General features: G+C 39.6%; 2 long non-coding RNA genes across 6 annotated transcripts in view; one reads left to right on the forward strand and one right to left on the reverse strand.

The window, feature by feature from the left end:
- Positions 1-21,191, forward strand: part of LOC134423094 (uncharacterized) — a 453,551-nt gene that overhangs the window by 427,252 nt on the left and 5,108 nt on the right. The gene's annotated exons all lie outside the window — the stretch shown is intronic.
- LOC134422788 (uncharacterized) lies at positions 10,104-20,761 on the reverse strand. Its single transcript, XR_010028939.1, has 3 exons — positions 20,507-20,761; positions 19,521-19,636; positions 10,104-10,376 (listed from the first exon to the last, which is right to left on the reverse strand). It is a non-coding gene; the product is annotated as an uncharacterized LOC134422788 (long non-coding RNA).

Here is a 21,191-nt window from a genome sequence, read left to right on the forward strand (position 1 = left end):
TTTGTGGCACCATCAGTAAAGGGTCATTTCATGGCCAGCCTGGTACATCTGACTTTACACCCAACCCCAAGAAGTTGTCACCTACAGGAGGTCTCCAAATAAATGAGGAGTTAGTAGGGAAAGGTACAGACCCATCAGCGTGATTTTGTGAGTACTGTTGCCATCATACAGGAGATCATCCCAAATAATTACTGAATTTATCTTTGTGTCAGCTTTGCAAGGAACAGGAGCAGTGTTATCCCTGTTTTACAAATAATAGTCTGAGGCACAGAGAGGCTTCAGCTTTGCCTCTCTCATCACTTTAGAAGAGGTAGTGGTGGTGCAGACTTATGTCAGTTGGCTCTCATTTTGTCAGGTGTGGTAGTATTTTGCCCACAAACTTTCTTTTATGCAGGCTTTATGTGTGTAGAAACTAGACCTGGGGCCCTATCTGCTCTCTGAAAGCACCTGTTAGCCTTCCCGTTTCCTCACCAAGATTTCTGAAGCTGCTATGCCTAAATTAGACATTCCCTGCCCCAGCCTCTTCACCCACATGTAGCTCTCCCAGTGAAGGTGTCCACACCTGGGTCTGAGTTAGGTGTTCCCATACATGGGAGTGCCAGAGTCCTGAAACAAGCATCCCCCACCCCGCCCTTAAAGGCAAATTGAAACCACGTGGTTGGGGTGTATCTGTGGTTGGTAAGCCACCCTGTGGGAGTAAAACACTCTCTGATCATGAATTCCTGCTTTGGTTTCATTTATTCCCACAAAAAAACAAACACAAAGAAAATATCTTGAAGCTATCTCAGTCACCATTAAAATGTTGATGCTCAGTGTTTGCAAGTGATTAGTATTGCCGGATAATAATAATCACGGATATTTCCTGTATTAAGTGGCCCTAAAAGTCAATGTCAACATTTTAATGACAACAGCAGTATTGTACCTAGTGGCAATTTGGCAAAGAGAAAAGGTAGGTAGTGGCAGTTTGGCAAAGGGAAAAGGTAGGAGTGCCCATCCTAAACGGGCACAGATAGGAGAGGAAAAGGAGCAGAAAACGGAAAGGACAAAGAAGCACACACATGCTCATAAAAGTTTCTGACAAGCTAAAAGCCTCAGAAACAAATTTGAGTTTAAAAATCCATTTGAAAAGTTACATACTTACTTTTGTACAGAACAACAATGGTGGAATGCTAATAACATTTAATTTCCCTTGACTTCTAACCTTCTTAACCTGCTGTGCTGCTAGAACAGTGCTGTAAATCAAAATATGCTGTATTGTATGGTGAACATGTGTATTGAGTCATTCCAGACTGCCTGGTGCTTTTTAAAAACAAAACTCACAATAGTGTTTGTGCTGTTTTTCATTTTTCATAGACCTTTCCCCTCAATCATGCTGCAACTGGTTAGGTTATGTATTAAAAATACAATATAAAGAAGAGGGAGGGAAGATGTAGGGGTAGACATAATACCACAGAAAGTACAGCACAGACAAATAGGCCAAAATATCCTTGACATTACTTTCCCCTTTGTTCTAAATGTTCTTCCAATTTCAATAAAAACAAATTGGAATACTGCCTGGGGTCTACTAAATCATTAGTAAATTAAGAATCTGTTTTTAATAACATTTCACTTGTAAATAATGCATTAATTGACTTGCTTGAAAGTTAGCTTGAATGTTAGAAACTCTGGCACTAAATGTGTAATGAAAGAAGTGCACTGTTTGAAGAGGCTAGATGGTAAATGTAACAAATTAAATATGACAGTTGATATTTATGAAAATGGTGATATAATTAGAGGACACCTGCAGCTGTTTTCCAACCAAAACAACAGAAATTAAACATGTATAAAGTATGTGTGTCATATTTTCTCTTGGCATGTTTCTTTTATTCTGTTTAGGGCTTTTTTTAATGTATGTCTTTCTATTTTTTCCTTACCTTTTGTCAGGTCATATGACTAACAGGTGTCTACTAATCCAGCTATACCATTTGTTACATCTATAAGTGATCATTTTGCAGTGTAAAGACAAAGAACCTGAATCTTATTTAGCAACCCAGACCTGGAAGTTATTAGACCACATGACACATGCCCAAGCATACTTTAACCCTGGGTGGCTGGAAGTAGACAAGAGTTATACCAAGACACTTCCGTGCAGTCCTCACCTGCAGGTAGCTCAGTTATTTATTTCTCCACCCTGGCTTTGATATCCTGGCGAGGATTTCTGTAAACTAAAAGGTGATGTGATGCAGTGTATAAGCATTGCAAATGTGTAGTGTTCCTTCTTGGCATGTGTGCAGTTGAAAGAGAATATGATGTTGCCTTGGCCATCTCACAAGGGTTTTGAACACCAAGTTTCTAATGATAAAGGAAAAATGTGAAGTTCTTGAATAACATTGATCTCCATGCCATGCCACTACTGGGAAAGTGTGAAGCAAATTGACCAAAGATGGCCATAAGTGATACATTTTTGACCTGGAGCCAAAGATTCTGGGTATTTCAGTTCATGGACTCTTTTCCATCTGTCCTTGCTCCTTTCCAGTTGGTGTACAGACAACATCCTGTCAAAGGAGTTAGAATTTGGACTTGCAAAAGCAGGAGTCTCTAGACTGACTCCCTTCAGAGTTACAGCAGTAACAAGGCAGTGGAATCACTCAGGTATAAATAAACAGAGTCTAAATGGAACATAAAATTTTACTCCTACTTAATGCCATGTGACCATTTTTCCTGGTGTCAGAGTTAATGGGCATAGAAACTGTGCTGTTGGACTGGGCATGAGGCACACTCAGCCAGTGCCACTTGAGCTCCCAGAGATTCCACCTGAGGAAGGACTTCAAGCTGTCCCAGAGTCACTTTTACTAAGCTTTGACACACAATTTCCCCACAGCAAAAGGAAAAACAATACAGGGCAAGGCAAGCTGTCCTCACCAAGACACTCAGATCTCTCTGGGGAGTTTTCTCTGTGGCTGAGACACATAGAGCAAACTTATGTGGGGAAAGTCTCATTGCACCATACAGCCAGCTGTGGATACTGTAAATCTTCAGCATGCCCTTTATCAGCTGTCAGAAACACAGACTGATAAACAAAGGAGAGCAGGAGACCAAAATTCACTTTACAATAAACAATGTGGACTTTGATTTGGAATGTGCTAACAGGATAGATATGAGCTATTTAAATAAACATACCAGCCAATTGTGTCAACTTTGCTTTGGGGGCAACAATACCTTTGTTACTGGGGTTTGTATCTGTCTTGATTAGAGCCATGTCAAGCAGCTGTTGAGATTGACTCTGATGACAGATAGGATGTAATGTACATGACACTGGAAGCAAAGTATCATGGAGACAAATTGTGTGATGGCTGAGAAAATCTTTACGGCTTTTTCAGATATGGCAGACTTCTTCCCTGTAGATGCAAATATATTTATTTGTCTTAAAGTTACAGACTTATGGCTGCTCTTGCAGGTACCTGTTTTTATGTAATAACTTCCATTCTCCACTGCCTCCCCCAGCCCAAGCAGGGGGCTGTTTCCACCCTGCAGCTCCTGGGTAGCACACTCTGCATGCTCCGTTTGTTCCTGTAGTGGTGTATATGACAATTATGGAAGAGAAGCCATTTGCTGCCTCCAAGGACAAGGCAGTAATAAAGTTCCACAGAAAGTGCACCCTGCTTTTCTTGTTATAAATCACACCAGTGCATAGTCGGGCTAGTCCCACCTGCTTGCACCGCTTTCAAGATGTGTTCCTCCTCAAGCTGATTTTACAGGTACTATTTCCTGCTTATCATGTAGATCTCAACTGACTGGATGGTAATTGGTGATAGAGCTTGGTAGGCAGTGATATAGGAGAGGTGCAGCTCACAGGGCCAGGTTCCAAACCTCTGCTGTGTTGGCAGTCACTTTGTGACTCCTTTTCAGGAGCAAGATCTGTGTTAAAGCTGAGGGGAGTTCTTACTCCTTAAAAGAACAATTTTCTCCTCCTATTCTCTATAGGGTTTTGCATTGGTAACCAGCAGTTTCTGTGGGGCAAATGTATCAAGAGCTGCATTTCCCAGGTAAAAACCATGAAGTAAAACCCATTGCAATATTTCCCAGAAGGAAGCAGTTGTTCAGCCTCCCTTCACCTTTCACTTGGACAAGAAGTTTCCCATTGATATCAAAGCTGATAATACACCTTTATTTTGGTTCCTTTGCCGGGCATTTTGCAGATGCTGACCTCTGAATGGATCAGGGATCCATTGCAATTTTTATTTCTTTCATCTGTATATTCAAACACTGTAGATATTCAATTTACCTAAAACCCCTCTTTGATTAAATGGCATCAGCAACAGAGATGCTGACTCCAAAGATGAATAGCTTTTTATGGTCTAAGGGGAACATGCCTAGGAAGATGGCCTTCAGCTTGTTGTCTGTGGGTTTGCAACAGCAAATCAGAGAACCAAAGCTACAAGGGGTTTGACTACACCCGTATTTGCTTTTCAGGGACAAATTTGTTGGCTTAAATTAAGCCTGCTAAAAATGTGGCCAAGATTTGCCTTAGCCAAGAAAATGCCCCTTCCTTGCCTATGTAATGTTACACCGATTTAAAGGTTTTTCTTAGGTTTTCTTTACTGATCAAAATAAAACCTAATCATTAGAAAAAAATTAAAATTAAAAAATTAGTATTCCCAAACACGAGGAAGATGTGCTGGCTCTAGTTAAATAAGGCACAACTGGTATTATTTAATTAAAATCTAGAGTGCAGCTGTTAGGGGAGAATCTAGCCAGTTTCAGATAGAAAAATATGCCCTAATAATGTGTTTCAACATCATTTTGATGCTAAACTCAAGAGTATGGTAGGTGTGAATGTTTTGCATATGCATGCATATGTATACATACACATCTGTGTCTCTGACAGAGGGGGAAAAGACAAATGTGTTCAAATACGTTTTCTGTATTGAGGGAAACTATAAATAAAACTAGACTTATGTGAGCCAGCAAGCAGGAGGCTCTGAGGATGCACAGTGTGTGCTTAGAGGGTGAGGACAAGGAGAGGTGATGCTGGGAGCTGCTTTGGCTGTGCACATGAGCTTGGGTTTTCTGTCTTTGTCCATGTAGACAAACACAGTGGACAAAAGAAAATGTCTTTGTTTTGTTTGCTGAGAGAAGAATCATTGTGAATATGTGGGTTTTCAGTTTTCCCCGAGAATTATAATGATGAATTTATTTTCTATAAAGAATAATTATTAGTTAATTGCATTTCTGCTGTATCTAAACTGGACTAACATCTTGTTTTGCTACCTAAAGCAGAATATTTAAGGTTTTCAGAGAAATAATTGTATCTATTAGTCTGGCAGGAAAAAATAGCAACTTTTGGAGGATGTTTCTGAGAAACAAGGCAGTTAAGTAAACCAAGGAAAGAGAAACACAACACTGGGGGAAGTTTGCTGCCATTATTTATTACAGTAACTATTTATACAGCACTGTAATTTTGCATTACATTCTTCAAAGAGTAAAAAAGGCAAGCAGTGGGACCCTGATTACTCTCTGCTGCTCATACCTGTAGCCATCCCTGCTACACATAGTATCTGACTGAGTAAGGGCTAGGAAAACCAAATGAAGCTACTAAGCTATTTTTCTCCCCATTCTTGGGTTGGCAAACCATATTTCTAAAGCAGGCAAAAGAGGTTAAGCTCTAAAATAAGTTCGGATCATTTTATTCATTACACCTTCAGTTGGAACAGTACCATCCATATGTGATGAAAAATGGTCTTGATGGTATTTTGATGACAACATTCTTTTATTTCTCTTCACGAAATAATAGGCATTTGCAGAATTTTACGCTCCATGTAACATTTGTCCAGAATAGGTATAGGTTTCCTAAGATTTTCTTCTCTCTCTGTTATTTTACAGCTTCTGCGTAGCAATTGTTTGGTCATTAAGAGCAAATAGTTCACCTTTCCATAGTTCACATTTGTCTGTGCTTGAAATTCAGTTCATTTTGAAATAGCTTTCATTTGTCAAGAGATAGTGGTGGAAACTCTGCCTTTCCTACATCTGTAGGAAAGGCCCATGTAGGACCTTTGGGTAACAATCCCAGACTTTTCACTCCCTAAGTTGCTGTCAAAGAATATGCAAAATCCCTAGGGTAGCTAGCATGCCAAATGCAGAAAGCAAGGTAAAATGGCCTATCAGAGGGAACCTGAGGTGGCGGAAGTGAGACAGGGAATATTTGAAGCAGGTAAAGGTATCTTTTACTCCACTGATGCAGACTCAAGTTTGAGTATCTTGAAGATGAGAGTGAGGGGCAAAAATTCAAATCACAAAGTCTGGGTTTTTTTCAGTAGTTTTAGTCCATACAAAACAGCAATGCTTAATGAGAGAATTAAAGACCAGAGGAGAGAGGGACCTGGAGAATGAGAGAGGTGAGGCCAGGTCAGTGCTAAATGGGATCAAGGCACAGGAGCCTGCAGGAGGGAGCTGGCCTAACAACTGCCAAGTGGGCATGGCAGAGTGCAGGTGAAGGAAAACCTGCCCTCCAAACTCTTCCCCAGTCATATTGGTTTTCCAGCTCTCATCTGTAACAAAGAAGCATTAGAGCTCCTGTTCTGTCCTGCCTGCCTGTATGCCCTCAGGGATTTTGAACCACAAGGAATCCACATGTTGTTTGGAGCCATTGAACTGTGCAGGGTAGGCTGCCACCAGGAGCTCCTTGGGCTCTTCCTAGAGTGCCTACTGTGCCTCCTGCTCCTCCCAGGCACAGTGAGCTGAGCTGAAGAGCCTGAATGCTGAATATGTTTGTTCTTGACAATTTAAATTAGACCCTTATATTTAAGGCTTGTTTTTCTATTTTGTCTACTGCCTGAATCTCAGATGCTGAAATATTCACAAAGCTCTTGGTTCTTTGGGGAGCAGGACATGGGTTTTCCCCAGTGGCACAGTGATAGCTTCTGATCCGCCAGCCTCCCGCTGTCCACTGTCATTGCAGCTCACAGTCAGTGAGTGGCCCGAGGAATAGCTGGCACTCAAGGACCCCCCTCCAGTGCCAATAACTCTGAAACTACATGACATCTTAACCTTTATGAAATTTCTTCAAGACAGCATTTTAAAACACCCAAATCTTTCCTGACCTTTACATTTTAGTAGAGGGGGTTTGTTTTGTTATTTTTTTAAATTGATGTTCCTATATTTCTTTTCTTTAGCTGTGGCATTTTTAAGCTAGTTCAAGAGGAACTTTGCTTTTCCCTTCCCATCCTTGTTAAGCCCAATCATTAATCATAAAGGGAAAGCACTCCAGACTCAAGCCTAATTTTATAATGTTTTTGCATTTATGACATTTTATGTCTCTCAGCCAGTGGGAAGTTCTTATCCTTTTAATTTGTAATCTGTTAGGTTTCAGTTGGACTCTAGATGCTGACTTCCTTTGTAGCATCTCATCCTCATTCTCACCTGTTTCACCAGGCTGTGGCTTGGTGGTTGTGTATCAAATGTACAGATGATTCGGGGACTCGCCCAATGGGATCAGTGATTGGTGCCCTGGATCATCAGGAAGCTGACCCCTTTTCATATGTGGGGAATCAAGATATCTTCAAGAGAAAGCTAATGGTTCAGTTTGACAGTAATACACTGCCTAAATCTAGAATAAATCTGTTGAGTACTTCAGCAAAGCTGATAGGGCAAAGCTGACACAAGCAAGGAATCACTCCTGGCATTTCTACACAAAACTGCGAATATTTGTAAAGGAAAACTGGAAACTCAAAAGCTTTACAGTTTTTTTCTATGGCACTTGCTCTTGTTACTGTAAGTAGAAACTCTGTACCCTGCAGCATGCAGCACTCTCCTGTAAGACCTCTTTTTTTAGATAGGGAAAACTCTCCCCATTTGTATCTAGTCATTACCTAATACAATCTCATCAAACCTTTCATGATATCAGGCAATTACAACACTCAAGGCTCAGAGTCTAAATACTCTCTAGTGGTCCTTTTGGATTTGTTTGTACAGTGTGGTTCTGTTGCAACTGAGAACACAGACACAGCTTTGTAGGCACAAAGATGAGTTCTGCTAAGCCTGTGTAAGTCCCTGCTCTTTAGCCCAAAAAAACTGAAGGTCAGTTCAAAGCTGCTTGGTGAGGGAAACTAATCCTGCAAACAGTACACTCACTGGCCATTATTTCCAAATCCAAACTATCTTATAGTCATGAAATGGAAAGTTTATGGGGAAAACAAATGCTGCATTTATTACTGTGATGCAACATTCATAAAATATATTTCATTGGGGGGGAGTTTACACAGGGGGTAATGAGATTTTTCCTTTATACATTATTTACAACTGCTTAATCCAGGTGCTGTAGGTTATTTTTTTATCCCTCAGTTTCACAGCTACAAAACACTTCAGTATTTCTAATTTATTTCTGCTTACAATACAGATGTTCTCAATTGTGTCTCTAACTACATTTCAACTGTTATGATCACTTTTATTTGTTTGTGTCACTGTACACTTAGAGGTTGAATGTGCACTATACAATAGTCAGGTTCCAAGAAGGCTATAAAAAGCCTCTGGTGATTTAGTTACCAACAAATTAAACTATGCCTAACAGTAATATCTTTATCATTAGTGGTTTTAATCTTCAGATGATTTCCTTGCTGTTTATATTGCTCTGTGCATGGGCTCTTATATCTTCACATAAAGGTTTCATCCTTTTAAACAGCATTTTTCAAGATGACCATTTGGAAACAACATTTGGAGGAACATTTGGATTGCATCCTCTAACTAAATTTCCAAGCTGTTGGTAACGGACTAAAGAAAATGTGGTCTGCACTGAATACTAAAGAGCTGCAAATGTAAGAGCCTTGAAGGTTATGTGTAAATATTGACTTTTTTATTTTATTTAGCATACAAAAATGAACTTGCAATGTTGCTTATCTGATCATACAGCAGTGACTGCATCTGCATCATCTGAGATGTATTCCTCACACTTCTGACTTTCATAGGTGTTCCAGATTTTTCCTTCTGAGGATGTTATTGATGTCCCTGATTAGGGAACAGATATCTGGGGACTGTGTGTCCATATAGGAACATGTCAACCAAGAGGCAGCAAATGGAAGCAGGAAAAAAAAATCCTTTCATCTTCAAAGGCCATGTTCTATGTGTAGATATGGGTCCCAATAAAACCATTAAGGTTTTTTCTGAGATGTGTAATGGGACTTTAGGGCACTCAGCATCCAGCAAAACAAGGTCTTTGGTTCATTCTAGAGGAAGTACAGAAAAATAACTGTAACATTACATATACCCCAGCTGTTCTTTACACTTAGCCATACTGTCCTTTCTCCGTGAATGTGAGTCTGTTGTCATTTCTTTTTAACCAGAAGTATCTGTGGAAATCTCAGGGTCTTTGTATTTACATGCTTTTTTTCTTAAAACACTGCAAAAGACACTGATGTGCAGATAACAAAGCTTGCAGTTCTTTAGGGCTGTTTTTTATACTAAATTAATTTATATGTTAAATAAGATGGTCACCACGCAGTTTGTAATTCCAGGGCATGAAACATGAGGACCCCACAATATTCCCCTTAAAATCTAGTCAGAAGGACATGAAATCTTGGCTGTTCATATGACAGATCTGGGTAACTGCTTCATGAATGGCACTACAGTCACCAAAAATCCACAGTAATGATTTGAGAACACATTAGTTCTCTCCCTGGACAGCCTAACCTGAACACCAACACTATCAAGAATTTTTCTAAAGTGTGTGGCTCTCCTTTTTAGTACTCCTAGTTCTGCATAAAACCCTGACATGCTGTTTACATCATCTGGCTGCCTCTTGTGCTCCTCTAGGGGTGTCTTGAAGATTTTTTTTTTTTTTTATTTCCACCTGTGAGAGAAGAATTTAATAAATTGCAGAATCATAAATTTCATTAAGAGAGTGGGAAGAAAAGAAATAACTTTTTTGTGCTACATGGAGTCTATGTAATTTACATAAATATTGCCTATTTCTTTAGCAGATAATTAAGAAATGACCAGCATGGCTCTTGTTTGGTCATCCTCCTTGTTCTTCTATAAACTTAATTTAATATATTTTTCCTTTCATTTATTTGCTAAAAATTTCTGACTCCCCCATTTGCCTGTTTTTATTGGACATAGTGGTGAGCCTTACCAAGAGGTGCAGTGCTCTGGCTACAGAGCTACTTTGCCCAAATCAGAGTTTGTCCCTGATCCACTTGTCTTGAAGAAAGCCAGGCATCAGGTAATGAGGCCAGCATGCATTTGGCAGGTCATGCACAGTATGGAGAACACATGTTATTTGTCCTTTTTAATTCATTTTTTTCTCTGCATTGCAATAGAGTAAGTAGCCTCATTCTGTAGTAGTCAAAGCTTCTGATAAGGATCCTTCTGTCCTTCCAGAGTAGTCCCATAGTGGTAGTGGAGCACTGTGGAAATAAAAGACAAGAGACATATGCCAAGGATGAAGCGTGTTCTGGAAGGGATGAACCTGTGTCCCTCACTCCCAAATACCACCAGGGGTGATCCTTTGGTGGCTTGTAGGTACATGTGTCTGTCTGTCCAGTCTGTGGCTTCTTGCTGGGCTCATGGAAAGGCTGCATTGCAGAACTGACAGGGAAATGTCCCATGCCAGCCAGATGAGTGACAGTGCTAAAGTATTATGATGATCTGGGATTGTCTAACCTAAGCAAGGGTCTTAAAGAAGATAATGTGGCTTTTCAACTACATGAGAAATGCTGCTCCAAAGAAAAGGATATCAAGAAAATCCTTTCATGTGCTCCTGAGGAAAGTAAGTACCAAACAGCTTCAGTTATGGTAAGAAAGATATCAGTTAATCATTAGTTAATATTTGGTATTCCAGTAGGAATCTGGTGGCATAACAGCAGTAGATCAGGAAGGCACAGGGTCTTTGTCACTGGACATCTTTATGAATAGGCTAAACAGGATTTGAAAGTAATGACAAAGGTGTAACAGAGCCTTTATTGACCTTGTGTGCTTGGCCAACACAGAGTAGTCAACTGAAAGCCAGTGAGCACCTAGTGAGTAAAATCTAGCAAGAAACACACAGATTCAGGTCACTTTTGCCACTGTGACTTCAGGATGAGGTAGGAGGCAGTGATCCCTTGTGCATTTTGACAATGGGAATCTCCCTCAACTTTGGAAGCAGATTTTTGTCAACTCAAAACACTTTTCCCTTGCCAAACCCATATACTACCTTCATCTTATCTAGAGAAAGCTTCAGCCAACTGGCTTTCATCCATGTCTTATCTCTGCCAGACACAAGGAAGCTGTAACATATGGCTTCAATGAAAAGGAGACGTAGAGCTTGGTGTCATGAGGATATTGATGACATTGTAGCCTATGCCATTTCACAATATCCTCAAGTGGTTTCATATGGGTTTTGAATAAGAACAGTAACAGCAGTGAACCCTCCGGTACTTTAAGCTGCGAGTTCTGGGAGAGAAAAAACATTTATCCATGCTTTTGGGATCTTCTTGACAGAAATTGTCAAAACACTTCAAAGACTTTCTTCTCTCCTGTCAGCCATTTTGCCACAAAAGCAATGTGAAACAGCAACAGGAAGCAGACATAATGTCTGGACTTTGGTCTGACTCAGATGCAGTGGCAAAGTACAGGAAGAATTAGCAATATTAAGTTAGAATAATGTATTACAGTATGTATGTGTATGGATGTGGGTCTGATGAAGTCATGTAACCATACCATGACAGAAATTTCCTACCTTTGCTGTAAAATTGCTAATGTCACCAATCTAAACCTACAATCTGGCTATTAATTGGAAGAATAAATTTTTTTGAGGTTTAGGAATTTGAGTCTCAAGATCTAGAAAATTAGAATATTCAGCACAGCTGATTGTCTGCGGAGGTCTCTCAATGCAACCTGCCTTAATAGATCACAAGATGGTCAGGTAATTTCTTAGTTGGTTTAATCAACCAGTAAAAGTAACAGGTGAAGTGATGTGACCCTTGTGTGAAAAAGGGTAGTTAGATCCCACTGATAAAATGGGGGAAGAAGATATAAAATCTCACATCAGTATTAGCAGTTAGTCTGTAGGCAGATGTGTCTTTCCCCCTGGGCTTACATCCATCTGGAGTTCCAATCTTTACTGTGCCAAACAAGATTAACTTAAATGCCCAGCCATTTTGTTTGGAGTGGATCATTGGTATCCATCGTTGGTTGGTATGCAGATTTGCTAATAGCAATGGTATCCACTCTTGAAAGGTCTTTGCTTCTTATTTAAATAACATATCCGTGTATTATTCATGTGTCACATTCTCTGTCATCAGTGATGACAAAACTGCACTGAAATGACTATATATATACCTGTCACATGCCTCAGCTATGATAATAGAAATAAAATAAATACTCCAGAATCTAGTTAGCTCAGCTTCCTCAACCATTTCAACATAACCACAGGGAGGGTGTCCTAGAGGCCCCAGATGCTCCAGTGGAAGACTTTTCAAAATAAAGCCTTATTAGTAAGGCCATCTGACTTTTCTCCCTTCCCTGCTGTGATATTTGGTGAATAAGACATAAACCATTCCAGTGAAATGTTCAGGCCTGGAAAATGGTGCATTTTGCACCAAAATCATGGAGGCTGACAGGTGCCTGAGCAGAGAAGGAGATAGATGAGTAAGGTGTTGAAGCTGGCCCACCACCATCCCACTGTTACAGAGAGAAAGGGAGTCCTACATTCAGGAATTGATGTAGGGTAGATGTGAAGCAAAGGAGTGAAATCCATCTTGTTTTCTTCTAAGAGATGCCAGCTGAGCTGGAGTGATGCTGTGCAGTAGATTGCAATGAAAACATGCAGCTTGTGATAAGCTGACAGGAGCTGGACTGAGCATAAATAGCTTAGAAACATCAGTGGGTAAAGGCAAAGCTTTTGCTTTTGTATTTTGAAAGGCATATTTGCTATGCTTTGCTTTTTAGAATATAACACATTGTGTTAATACCAGCAACTGTATTTATAACACCTTATGCTTCCCATGTGTCAAATTTTTGTCCTTATATATGCATGTTCTCATTTTTTGAGCTATGGAACCATTATAATTATGGTTAGAACTTTGTGACTGAGGAAATGAGACTTTCTCAGCATGACTAAGTGTTTTCTCAAGACGTCCTGGCTGCAGTGGTGTAACGGTGCTGACATTTGCACAGACGGGCAGATGGTACCTGGGCCATGTCTGATTGCAGTGCAGACCTGAAGATCCTAGATGAAGAAGCCAAGCCACTGTGTTTTGGCCTGATTTATAAGAAAACTGCTTCTCAGCAAAGGTAGCCTGTGTTATCCTTTCTGCTAATGGAAAAAATGGTGAGCCACAGCACATAAAACATATGTTTTGGCCATGGGTCATAATGATTTGTATCAGATATCTCTGTGTGTTTGTTCTGTACCAACAAAAACATTTAATGTCCTTGGGTAATACAGAAGAGGGCAAACATCCACAAGTCTGATTGACTATGGAAGGTTATAAGATATATCACAATTGGTAAATTGTGCTTGAAAACCATGCAGGGTGAGAACAAAATGGTGTAACTGGGAAATGGTCTTCTAGAAGTGGAATCTGAATTTTGATTTCTCATTATCTGGAATAGTTTCCTCGCTCTCAAGAGAGAGATTTTGCATCAAAGAAGCCAGCAGATGTTGTTAGGTTCACTGAGAAACATGATCCTTCAGATAGGAGGAGAGGGAGAGTAGGCATGGCGTTCTTTGGTGTACATGGGACGACAAACAGATTCAGTGAAATCTTATTGTTTCCTAATTGTAATTCTGAGAATGACTCTCATAATTTGTTACAGATAACTGGCTAATGTCCACTAGCTGCTGACAAGAATTTTCTGTCCTACTTTGTGATTGATAGCTAAGTAATTTGGATGGATTTGAGCTGAGGGACTTGTCATGGTCTGGCCTCCTGCATCTTGGTGCCAGGTCTCTTTGCAGCTTTGCTACCAGCTTTCTGCTATGGACTTTTCTGTTCAACTTTCATTATTTCACTTGAACCTGTTTGGGAAAAACTCATAATTGTAACACCATTTTAGAAGTGGCTTTTCATGGATACAGCTAATGGAATTTATGCAGTAAAATGCTGCTACTGAAGTCCTCTGATAAACCACACAGACTAGAAAATTGCTGATTTAGGGTATAAGTGGATGGGATGCCAAATGTTATCATGTGTTTGAAACTGGTTTATGCATATACCACTCTATTTTTTTTTTAACAGTCCTGAGAATTACAGAAGCCTTCCACAAATATAGCTCTCTGTTTTAAGCACCGACATCATAACGGGTTTTTATGTTCTTTATCTGCTCTGCACTCATGTAGTCCTGGAAGAGCTCCATGGACTTCAAGAGTCAAGGCAATACTGCAATTGCATAGAATTAGAATGCCTTTTCTTTAGCAAAGAGATTAGGGAATGTAACAAAACCAATGAACCAAGGCCAGCTGTGGTGTAAACAGTGATTTTACTTCTTGAGCCAAATTCTTAAATGGTGGAAATGAACCTGCTATGTTCTAAAAAACCCTTTTATAGTCTTCTTTATGTCAGTAGCATAGACAAAAGGGTTGGAGTGGTAGCAAAAAAAACCCCTATTTAATATCTTATATGTGGCAAAACTCTTCTACTGCATCTTTTCTTTGTTGCTGCTTTTCCTGCTCCATGCCCATTTCTGCACCTAGTGATGTGGGAGCTGAACATGGCCAAAGATTGACTATAGCAAGATCCATATATAAAAGGGCGTTTGAATTAGTCATGTCTTTGCCTATAGATTTCAGAAGTTTAGATCTCCAGCTAGGGCAGATGTAAACTTCTTCAAAGTATAAAGGTAGCTCAGGCAGGTGGGTTCAACGAGTTTCGTGTAGCAACTGGGAGCAAAGCACTGAGATTAACAGGTATGTGCTGATTCTTGTGATTAGGCCAGCAAAGCTCTCTCAGTGCTGTCCTGTGCTGCAGAGATATATCTTTTAATCAAGGACTGAATGTTTAAGGCTTTGAACACACACTTCTGTAATGAAACATCTAACAGGTGGGATTTCTCCGCCTGCAACCAGGCTTTCTTTCTCTGTGGCATTCTGGGATCAGCAAATATCTGCATGATGCCTGGGGAGCAAATTCTCAGCTGCTGAAGCTCCACCGTTGCATTGGTGTTGTTCAGGACTGTGGAGGAGTCCTGGCTCATTCCCACTCTGGAAGCAATGACTAGGAACTGCCCTAAGCCTCACGTTGTCACGTGTCACTGCACTGGTGTGTGCCAAGAGAGGAAGTAAGCAACACAGAGGGCATCTGGAAAGAGAGAATACAGGAGAAACTCAGTTTGGCAGATGCTGGAGCACAGCAGGTTTCCAGCAGTTTATTCTGAGTGTATTTGTTTGCTAAATAGCCATGCTTTACTGCAGTGGAGTATCTTCAGCTTCAGTAATATTTTGCTGTTATTATTAAAGACCAAAGTGGACAGCAGTTATAGGAACATGGTGGTGCTCCTGACTAGGATTCACTAGGATTCATTAACCTTTCAGACACTGTGATTTTAGAATGTTTTTCCCTAATTTTTTCTAATTCCTGTAGTTCTCAAACATGCCCGTTTTAATAGCAAGAAGTTAAACTGCAGAAAGGTCATGTTATCTGGTTTGTGCATGGGCTGCCTCCATCACACTTGTGTGTAATCAAAGGAAATATAATTACAGCTCTGCAAATTTGAGGCCAAATCCTGCAGTTTAGTCTGCTCATCCTCTGCTCACATAAATGGGTGAGTCCTCGAGTTTTGCTTGGCTAACAAGTACCATCCTGTATTAATAGACAGGAAATCTTTTCTAGGATTTAGAGCAGCTGGCATATTAAATACAGTTGACCAGCTGAAACCTTGGTATCAGGCAGCAATGGTTCTTCAGAAATGACTGGAGCTGTAACAGTCTTACATGTCAGGATTGAGATCAGAACCAGACTCTGTCTGCTGAAAAATAAAGCAGTTCTGTCATTTGCTGGTAATGAGGAATCACTTACCCAAATCATAAATCTATGTCCAGGCTGAAGTTGTACACTATAAATATGTTACATGGACTCCATGGGGTGCTCTTCTAAATAAGCTCCACGGTATTTACTAATAAGTCTCTTTTTTCTTCTTCATGCAGCTTGTCCTCTAAGGGTGATAGATGTTTCTCCACTAGCATTTTGATCCAATCCTATTAAAACCATTTTTAGTTCCAGGAAGACTTTTGATCTTTTTTTGTCTTCCAAAACTATTACAAATATTCACATATTCAGGGTCATACTGTATGTAACCATAGACATTTAAATCCAAATATTTGAGGTGGGATTTATGGGAGGGAGTGGTTTGTAACAGGGTTTCTCAAAACAGGGTATGAAGTGCTGGGAGGGAGAGGTAAAAAAGCAAATTATTAATCTGCTTCTAACATTAGTACCATTTTGCATGTGACAAGGGAGAGGATGAATAGAATAGTTCACCTGGGAGAGAGGCACAGGGCAGAGTCATTCACAAAGCTCTGGTTTACAGAATTTTAAAAAGTAAATACACTTATTCCTAGGCTGTAGATTAAGGTGTATTTTTCAGCAGCAGCTGGCTCCTAGTTATCCCTAACTTTACGATGTTTACAGCATTCTCCACTCTGGTAATGCTGCCTCAGAAGCCCCTCTGCCCTATGTGAAAGTGCTGTGCACTTCTTGCTTACCAAGGGACTTAAGTTAATATAAGAGCACTCAATGTTCTAATGTTAAATGCCAAAGGACCAATACCTGAAAGGTGTACGACTAAAAGCATCAGACTACACAATTTCCTATTTACTATAGATGGTATATTTAGCAACTAATCATCCAACCTAATAATATAAAATAGTATTTGACAAAAAGGTCAAGTGTTTAATATTAGGGCTAGGAGAGTCATAAAAATCTATGAGGGGAATGCTCCATGGAACAGGCAGCCAGCTGCAGCTCCCGGCTCTGTCACTGTATCTCTCAGTTACTCCTTTCATTCTATAAAAATGTCACAGTCTCTTAAGCTCAAATGATTCCATACGTTTCCTGCTTCTGGAGGATGTAACTCTACAGTAGGCTCAGTCCCTGGTTGCCAGGCCAAACAGCTTTTTCTGTGGAAGTTTCCTCTCTTTAAGTCATCCAGAGATCTTCAAAAAGTGTCATAGTTTATGGTGTAAACAAAAGATCCCTGGATATTGTGGAGAACTCTGTATTTTATGGAAATCCTATTATGCAATGAAAGGTACTTTTTAAATTAAATAATTGCTTTATAGAACCTAGCAAATTTTATGTTCCAGGTTTGTCAGCCAAATGGACCTCAGCCAGAGGAGTGAGAGTGAACCAAACTGAGAGCTGGTGTAAATGGGCCCAACTTTAACATTCTTTTTGAACTTGACCAACACATGCAGGGAACTAGAAGGAACCACTGGTTGTAGGGCAACCTGGGCATCAACCTGTTTTAGAACCTCATTGTCACTGTGAAACATGAAAACAAAACACAGAAACAGCCACTGAGACTAAATGCTGTACTCAGATCCAGACTGGAGGACACATGCACAAGATTTTATTGTTAATTCTGTCCTTCCTTAGCTCCCGTCTCTCTGATACTTTTCCCACACTATTATTCATTACTCCCTTCTTGACTGTTGGAAGTTTGGATTTTTCATCATCTTCTATTTGCCTGCAGGAACCTCAGTTATTTACTTCTGCCCAGGGGATGCCACTTCAATTGCAGCTGTTTGAATTAACATATTTCCTTGCTGTATCTCCTGGCTGAGGAAAGTACAAGTACTGTCATGGCCAGCAGAACAAACAGGTGACTCAGTTCCACCCTGTAACTAATTTCTGTGGCATTTTTCTGTAAACTCATGTGGTTTAATAGCAGGTGGAGGAGTTTGGTTGTTTTTTTGGTTTTTTTTTTTTTTTGGATCAGCAACTATATACTACAGGGTAGGGGGTGGTATTTGGAAAAAAAATGGGACACACCTTTTAATACTCATGAAAGCATTTTCATGGGAAGCCTTCTTACAACAACAGAGTGAGAACAAGTTAAATATTTTGTTTCAAAGGGATTATCCCTACCCAGCAGGGAACAGCTGGCATAAAACGTTGATCCACCTCCCATTGCAAACAAGAGCCAAACTCCTGTTGATTTCATTGGTACAGAATCAAGCTCTTATTAAGTCCATGGCCGGCTTTGCACAACTTCGGTCTCTGTCTGCTTCTCTTACATATAGGTCTGACCCTCTCTGGTCATGGAGCACCCAGGATGAGTTATGGCTGAAGAGAAATTTAAAGCATTTTAAGATATAAATGAGTAAATTAGTGTAACAGCGTTTTCCAAATATGTTCAGTTGTGGAGTACATCACAAGCAGCCCCACTGACTTCAGTCTAGCCCATCTGTCTAGATAGCCAAATAACAAGCAGCAAGTTGTATCCAGGATCTTGACTCACTAAAATGAGCAGCCACAAACTTCTTATTTCCTCTCCAGAGCATTCACATCAAGGCATAGATGTGTGTAGAACTGTTTAGAGAACATACATTATTACAAAAATAACTGGATAATTTTTATGATCTCTGATATTGATAGGTTTCCTGTTACCCACATCCAGTTATATTGTTTGTCATGGTTATATTTTTTGAATGAGTTTCTGCTAAGTGGCAGAGCAGGCTGAAACTGTTAGTGCCTAGGAGTTGGGAAAAAATGTCATAACAAGTGATTGGCTTGTTAAGAGCCTCATTGTATGTGACAGTGAAAAAACTAGGCCTGTACTGTCATATGTCATCTAAAAGTTAACACTATGAACAAGATGTTTTCATATCCTTTCTAATACTTTGAGATAGACCAAAATTTATCATAGCTACCTTCATTTTACTCAGTTAATAATGAATGATCTGTGAAACATTTTGGAATAAGAAAGCTAGATGATTCATGTAACCTCTGCTGTGAAAGGTTTTCAAAGTTTAAAGCATAAAAAGAGAAAGTAAAGGTAGCTGTATCTTTTAAAAGACAAAAAAATATGTAGGAGAGATGAGAAGTTTTAATTGAATAACGTAGTTTGTGAGATCATCATACAGGTTTGATTTTTTGATAATCAGATTGAGTTTCATTCATGTTCAACATTTGCATGAGTTCTCAAACAATGAAACTGTCTTTGTGGGCCTTTCTTTGACTTCATGACCATCATGATTTTCAGGGATGAAAGTCATGCTTTGATGATAATGGTGTGATTGTATGGATGCTTATAAACTGCAGTTTTCAACTGCTGGGGAAGGTGCTGTCTAAAAAGCTGTGTTTCTTCTTCTTTATTAGAACTGATCCAAATTATAAAGAGTCCAAAGTCTTGCTCAACTGTTCATAGATTAGAAGCTATCAAAAATTTTTGCCACAGAAAAATTACATAGCATTCCTGTTATGCACGCACCTCTATTCTTAGTTTACACCAAGAATAAATGGCCAAATTCTCTTCTGGAATAAACATCACAAATTTTTTGCTGTCTGTTGAGCTTCCACTACCTTTTCCAGCAGAGATAGAGTTCATGTAAAGAGACAGGTCCTTACCTCTCCAAATTCTACTGTCAATATTTGGAGACTTCTTGAATCTTTGTGCCAGTGCACAGAAAGAAGTATAATATGATGCATGCATGACTTCATCATAAAACTTCAGCTTCTGGAGCCTGTGGGTGGGGAGTTAAGTGTCCCATTTAGATAGTCTGTAATAATAATTGTCATTCCTCTTGCATCTTATTCACAAGTGTGTAAGGATCCTGTTTCTGAAATACGGGGCATGCTGAACTGCTGTTCTGGACTAGTACTTTAGTCCCTGTGCTTTTGTATTGTTAGAGCTACTTCTTTTGAACTTCATGGCTGGTTAAAAATTTGAGGTATTCTAGGTTGTACGAACTATGAGGAGAAAGTGTTGTGAGAGTCACAAACTGCTTTTATGTAACCATGTATCTACATGGACAAAGATCTGTTTTTCTGACCCCTGGACAAGTCAAACAGCTATAAAAATAAAATTAGTTCCTCCAGTTGCCCATGAGACCTCTTTCAGCCAGAGCCCACTGCTTAAGCTCACCCTTGGCCTCTCATAGGGATGCATTTGGCTGTATGTCCTGCCACCTCTCTTCATTTCTGCAGTGCCTCTGTGGCTTTTCTTCCTCCCCATTCTGGTGGTCTCTCAGTGTAATATTGAGGAACTGTGCTTCTCTCATAGTTCATGTCTCTGATCAGACTGGCCTTGTCTTTGCTGTGTGCAGTGACACGTGCCTGCACTTTGCTTGAAGACTGAGTACCTTCACTAAGGAGCTGAGTTGCTCCTTCCCAGCCAACTCAGCTGAGGGGCAATGACTGCTACCAGCTCTGACAATGTTTCATCCGTTCACTTCTACATCTGGTTTATATCAAAATTATTCCCATAATTCCTGGCATAATGAAAAAGCAAGCCTGAAAAGAAGAGGAATAAACATAGAGTGGTTTAAAATTGTGTACTAGGAATAATTAAATTCTTAGTAAGAGACTTCTGTCATTTCTCTATTTTCACTCACCATGAGGAGGACAGCATGTTCTCATCTCTGCAGAGTCACATAAATTACTTGATTAAAGTGCATGTTGCAGAGCTTAATCTGGACATTTGGAACCTCCTTGCTGTTTTGTCAAGGTATTTGTTAGATGAAGAAAAAAAAAAGTCCTGTGCTTAGTTCATCTTCTTATATTGTAGATATATTTTCCAGACATTTACAAATAGAGTAAAGAACAAGAGTTCTTCAGCTATTTAAAGTCTTTGAAAGAAGAAAGGCAGTTTAGATTACCAGCAGCCTACAATGTGCGTGGCACAAAAATGTCAGTTTTAATGGCAAAGTTCAGGATAAAACTGTGTCAGCTAATTTAATCATTTACCATGAAATACCAGTTATCTTAATCTTACATGCAGTCCTTAAGTCTGCTGCATATTTTTGTGTAATTGAATCCTGTCCCTAAAAAGGACAAAGCAGGGAATTTGCTTTTTAGTGAAAAGTTAGGCTCTAAATGTTCCTGTTTATAAATTGTACTTGTGGCATTGTCAGATATTTTGATAGTGAGCAGCTAATATTTCTGATGAGTCTATTTTTTCTCTGTTTCCTATTTGTCTTCCATGCTACAGAAATCATATTAGTATTCAGTTTCTATGGAACTTAACCGAATTCTCTGGAAAAAACTGCAGATATTGTTCCCAGAACTTAAGGCAAATAA

Source organism: Melospiza melodia, chromosome 11, assembly GCF_035770615.1.
Source record: "Melospiza melodia melodia isolate bMelMel2 chromosome 11, bMelMel2.pri, whole genome shotgun sequence".
In the NCBI taxonomy this organism is placed as follows: domain Eukaryota; kingdom Metazoa; phylum Chordata; class Aves; order Passeriformes; family Passerellidae; genus Melospiza; species Melospiza melodia.